The sequence below is a fragment of the Plecotus auritus genome, assembly GCF_963455305.1.
Source record: "Plecotus auritus genome assembly, chromosome: 3".
In the NCBI taxonomy this organism is placed as follows: Eukaryota; Metazoa; Chordata; class Mammalia; order Chiroptera; family Vespertilionidae; genus Plecotus; species Plecotus auritus.
This window is the reverse complement of record NC_137772.1, coordinates 187,768,040-187,774,039: the sequence shown is the minus strand read 5'-3', so window position 1 is coordinate 187,774,039 and position 6,000 is coordinate 187,768,040.

The window sequence follows — 6,000 nt, the reverse complement described above, 5'->3', positions numbered from 1 at the left end:
AGAGAATGGTGACAAGTATACAAATAAACTGTCTCTTCCTACTTTGCTGCTGTACAACAACATGTCTTCTGTCTAAAATCCTCAAATGTATCAGCTTTTAGTTCATTTTCTTGATGTATTCATTATGGTAGCTATACTGAGGGTTATCAAAGCAAGTTTCTATTAGTGACTATCTTAAAATATGAAGTGTGTCTTTGCAGGATTGCATATCTTTAATAAACTTTGCTACGAGGTTACGTTAAAAGCAAGCCATGTTTCTTTTCATTAACATCATCATACAGGTTGGGTGGGACATGGAGGTGGAGGGATTGAGCAAAAAGAACACCTCATGAATGCGGACAACAGTGTGGTGATTCAGAGGGGTGTGTAGAGGGAGATGGAGAAACATATGGGGGAACAAATGTTGATGGATGGAGACTTGATTTGGAGTGGTGAACATACAATACAGTGTACAGATGATGTGTTGTGGAACTGTGCACCTGAAATCTGTATAATCTTATTAACCAGCGTCACCCCAATACATTTAATAAAAAGGGGGAAAAATCACATTAAAAAGAAAAAACAACAACCCCAAACCCCACCATCTTACAAAGGAGGAATTTCATGCTTATTAAAAACAAGTGTCAATATAAAGTAAAAGCACTTAGCAGAATACAGCAAATTAAGAAAAAAAAAACTTTAAAAAATATATTTTATTGATTTTTTTACAGAGAGGAAGGGAGAGGGATAGTTAGAAACATCGATGAGAAAGAAACATCAATCAGCTGCCTCCTGCACACCCCCTACTGGGGATGTCCCTGAAATCAAGGTACATGCCCTTGACCAGAATCGAATCTGGGACCCTTCAGTCCACAGGCCGATGCTCTATCCACTGAGCCAAATCAGTTTGGGCAAGAAAAAAAAACTTTTAAAGGAAAAGGGAACATCAGTAATAACAATTTTAGTACATTTCAGCAGAGATATCAGATTTTGTGTTTGTTAGAGTGAAGTGATGTTATTTGCACATTAATCCTCCTAGGTTATTAGGCCTAGTTACTAGGTAATTCTTTTAGCCATTTGTTGCAAAGAGGTTTGTATTTTGTTGTTTGCTTATCTACGTGGTTTATTTTATTAGAGTTCTGTTTGTATAGTAGGTCAGACATCTGATAGATGAAATGCTCAATTGGTGTCTTTTATACAAGTTTTACGAGAGGCCCAGTGCACGAAATTCTTGCATGGGTAGGATCCCTAGGCCTGGCTGGTGATTAGGGCCGATTTGTGGGGCAATTGGTGGGGCGATCAGGGGGCCTCTGCTGGCACCAGCCTTGGCTGGCCTGGGGTCTGCAGGCTAGGGGCAGCTCCTGCATTGAGCATCTGCCCCCTGGTGGTCAGTGTGCGTCATAGTGACTGGTTGTTCTGCGGGTTGTTCCGCTGTTTGGTTGATTTGCATATTAGGCTTTTATTATATAGGATTGGTGAGCCTGAGACTGAATCTTATCTCTAGAACCAGGCCTACTGCCTAACCCTTAACATATTGTCAGGGACTGAATGAGTTAACCTCAACCCCTGCATACTGTGAAAATAATTACTTCCTTATTTTTTTTTCCATAAGTTTGTATGCCAGCATAGGAGGTTTTATTTAAGTGGCATAATGTATACACTGAGTGGCCAGATTATTATGATCTCTGAACACATAATAATCTGGCCACTCAGTGTATATCCTATATAACAAAAGGCTAATATGCAAATTGTCCCCTCAGGAGTTTGACCAGCAGGCAGGCTGGCCAACTGCCCATGTCCCCTCCCCATGGCCAGGCTGGCCGGACCCCACCCATGCACAAATTCATGCACCGGGCCTCTAATACACTCACTCACACACACACACACACACACACACACTCTGAGTGGCCAGATTATTATGTGTTCAGAGATCACAATAATCTGGCCACTCAGTGTAGTAATTAACAATAAACGATGAGAAAGAAGGAGTGAGGAAAAGAAGGAAGAAGGTAGAATCATTGAGAAGAAACTAAGAGAAATTTGGGTAATAAGAATATTTGTACAGCTGCTAGTTGGGAACTGGTTTAAACCAGAGCAGGGGTTGGCAAATGATGGATCACTGGTCAAAACTGGCCCAATGCTTGTTTCTGTACTGCCCATGAACCAACAGTGGTTTTTATATTTTTAAATGGTTGGGGGAAAAGTATTTTGTGACATGTGAAAATTATAATAAATTAAAATGTCAGCATCCATAAATAAAGTTTAATTGGAACACAACTGCCTCATTTGTTTGAGTATTGTCTGTGGGTGCTTCCAGAGTGTCATGGCCAAACTGAGCAGTTGTGGCAGTGATCACATCACGTGGCCTGCAGAACCTAAAATATTCGCTATCTGGTCTTTTACAACAAAAGGTTGTCAACCCCTGAACTAGACTTCTGAGTTTAAGTTTTGATACTTCTTTCTTCTCCTTGCCTACACGCCCCTATTCTGTGCACATCTTGGTGAGCCCCAATCTGATCTCAGAGGTGGCGTCTGGTTGAAAGGGAGGGTCTTGGTTTATACCTAAGTCTGCAGTAGAAGAGGCCCAGAAAGAGCAGAGAACTTAATAGAAGGCAAAACTGGGTTTGGATTCTGGCTCTGCTGCTTGTATATCTTAATGAGCATTCATTTTGCCATTTATAGCATAGGGATAATACTTCTGAGATGTGTACTGTGTAGTCTAAAAAAGTGTCTGATATATATACTATCTTCTCTATACTTACTGCCTTTCCAATTCCCTAAGGAACAATGCTCTAAGCTTGTGGTTGTTCCCCTAAATTCATAGAGATGGTTTTGGGGATGAAGAACTTCTTCCATGGAGTAGTTATTTTCTTAGGGTCCTCTCTGATGGGGTGACTTTTAAAGTAACCTTCCTGGGCTTAAGTGGACTTCCTATCTAGTCTACATCAGGACCCCTTCACCTTGGGGTCTGAGGAGGTCTGCTTTGCACAATTAATACTGTGGCTAACCTAAAGGATCTGTGCTTACATGTGACTTTTCATAGTTTCATTGACGTTTATCAACGATGCTTATGTCTGGATTTACACTTAAAATGATTCTCATTATCCTATAATATTTCTTCCCCTGTGGAGATTCCTAAAACAACTATATCCTGGCCAATTAGAAGATATATATATCTTCTAATAATAGACAAACATGTAAATTGACCGTACCTCCGCTATGCCACCAGCCAATCAGGAGTGATATGCAAATTAACCCAACAAAGATGGAGGTTAATTTGCATACTCAGCTGCAGAGTGACGTGGGCAGGATACAGGTGTTCTGCCCCACCCCCAGTCTCTCAGGGCCTCTGGCAGCATGGGAAGGAGGGGCCAGAGTGGAAAGAGGTGGCTCCGAGGCCTGAGCGGAAAGGGGCTGGGCTAGAGTGGAAAGGCGATACCAGCAGCCAGGGAAAGGAAAGCCCATTCTAGCACGAATCTTCGTGCATCGGGCTTCTAGTATAGATAGATAGATAGATAGATAGATATATAGATATATAGATTTTTTTTTAACCAAAATGCTCTTAAATTCTTTCATCGTATGCTCTTAAACATATACTACAAACACTAAGTGATTTGCTGTGCTTTTAAATGTTACTTGTTTTTCTATACAAAATATAGATATTCATTAAAGTTCTCACACTTAAAATACTTGCATGATTATTGTTACATCTCAACTTCGCTTTTGGTCTGGATAGAAGCCACAGAGATGACTCAGTTCATTCTATGAACCTGAAGTCTAATTTCCTAAAATAGACAATAGCTGAGTTATGTTTATGTCATAAACAAATGAACCAACAGTATATAAAAATTATAAATGTGGCTTCTGTTTTATATATTTATTTATATATTTATTTATTTATGAGAGAAAGAGAAAGGAGAGGGAGAGAAAGGAGGGGGGAGAGATTTGTTGTTCCCTTTAGTTTGCATTCATTGGTTGCTTCCTGTATGTGCCCTGACCAGGGATTGAACCCACAACATTGGCATATTAGGATAATGCTTTTATCCTGAGCTACCTGGCAAGGGCTCTGGTTCTTGTTTTGAGAAAGAAATTCACTTAAATATAACTTCCTTTATATTTATCTGAAGCATGCACTATATGCTTTTTATGTTTGTTTGTTTTTCCTACTTGCCCTCACTAGTGGTAAATGTTAAGTTTTTGTCTTATGGATGAATGATAAAACTTTTGGTTCTAAAGTGAAAAATATTTAAAAAAAATTAATCTGGTGTGTTGTAACATGAGTTATGTCCTCCATCCTACCCCTGTTCCTGTGCACATCCTTCAACTAGTTGTCCTTTCTCAGGACCCTACATGTTCAGCTTCATTATAGGTTTCCATAGTCTGGAAAGCCTACCCCTCACGCCCTTGCTACCTCCCATTGCTTCAATGGTCTATTTCAATTTTCAGTTTTACTAACTGCTTCAGGAGTGATGTTTGGAAACATGAACAAAAATCATCAATGATATTTTACTTGACTTATTTTGCATTGCTTAAGATGACTTGTAATTCTTAGATATACATTGGGGATAGAAGACGAAGTGGTAGAAAGTAAGAGAGGAGTACATGGCTTAGGAGAGAAGCTTATATGAACAGTTGAACATCATTTGCCAGTTGTGAGGCCTTGGGCAAGGTACATAAACTCTCTGTGCCTTAATTTCCTCATCTGTAAAACAGGAATATTATTATTGTCATTATATTATAATCACTATCAATTTCCTAGCATCTTATAAGGGCTATATTATAAGATGTAATTTTAAAATGTAATGTAAAAAAAGCATTTCTAAAATAGAATGATTTTAGGAGACATAGTGATTTTGTTTGACTTGTTTTACTAAAAATTATTTGTGCAAGTTGGTTATGTAGCCATGGCATCAACTGGGTTTCTATGGTTACAAAAAATAATTACTCTTCTACATCTTTGCAACAGAGAAGTGCCCTGGCCAGTGTGACTCGGTGGGAGCATTGTCCTATGAACCAAAAGGTTGCGAGTTCGATTCCAGGTCAGGGTACATACACAGGTTGCAGGTTCAATTCCTGGTCGGGGTATGTATAGGAGGCAGCCAATTGATGTTTCTCTCTTACATCGATGTGTGTCTCTCTCTCTTTCCCTTCCTCTCTCTCTAAAAATCAATTAAAAAATGCTTTAAAGATGCTTAGAACAGGGCTTATCATAGATTGGCATTCAAGACATGTAATCTTTTTTTTAAAAATATATTTTATTGATATTTTACAGAGAGGAAGGGAGAGGGATAGAGAGCTAGAAACATCGATGAGAGAGAAACATCGATCAGCTGCCTCCTGCACACCTCCCACTGGGGATGTGCCCGCAACCAAGGTACATGCCCTTGACCGGAATCGAACCTGGGACCTTTCAGTCCGCAGGCCGACGCTCTATCCACTGAGCCAAACCGGTTTCGGCAAGACATGTAATCTTTTTAAAAAGTTGAAGAAAATGACGAATTAGGTTGGAATTAATCTTTATATCTGTTTACTAAATTGAACATCAAGAGTTTTTTTGAAATATATTTTTATTGATTTCAGATAGGAAGGGAGAGGGAGAGAGAGATAGAAACATCAATGATGAAAGAGAATCATTGATTGGCTTCCTCCTGCACTCCCCGCACTAGGGATTGAGCCCGCAACCCGGGCATGTGCCCTTAACTGGAATCGAACCCGGGACCCTTGAGTCCGCAGGTTGATGCTTTATCCACTGAGCCAAACCAGCTAGGGCAAACATCAGAGTTTTTAAGTGGGTTTTCCTGAATCACCCAAAGATTGTAGTTGAAATAAATTCTCAATGAGGCTTGTGTAGCTCTGTCTAGACAGCCGTGGGCAAACTACGGCACGCGGGCCGGATCCGGCTGTTCTATCTGGTTCTTTTGCTCTCCCCTCCGCTCCTTTACTTTGAATTTATATTAGTTCACACAAACACTCCATCCATGCTTTTGTTCCGGCCCTCTGGTCCAGTTTAAGAACCCATTG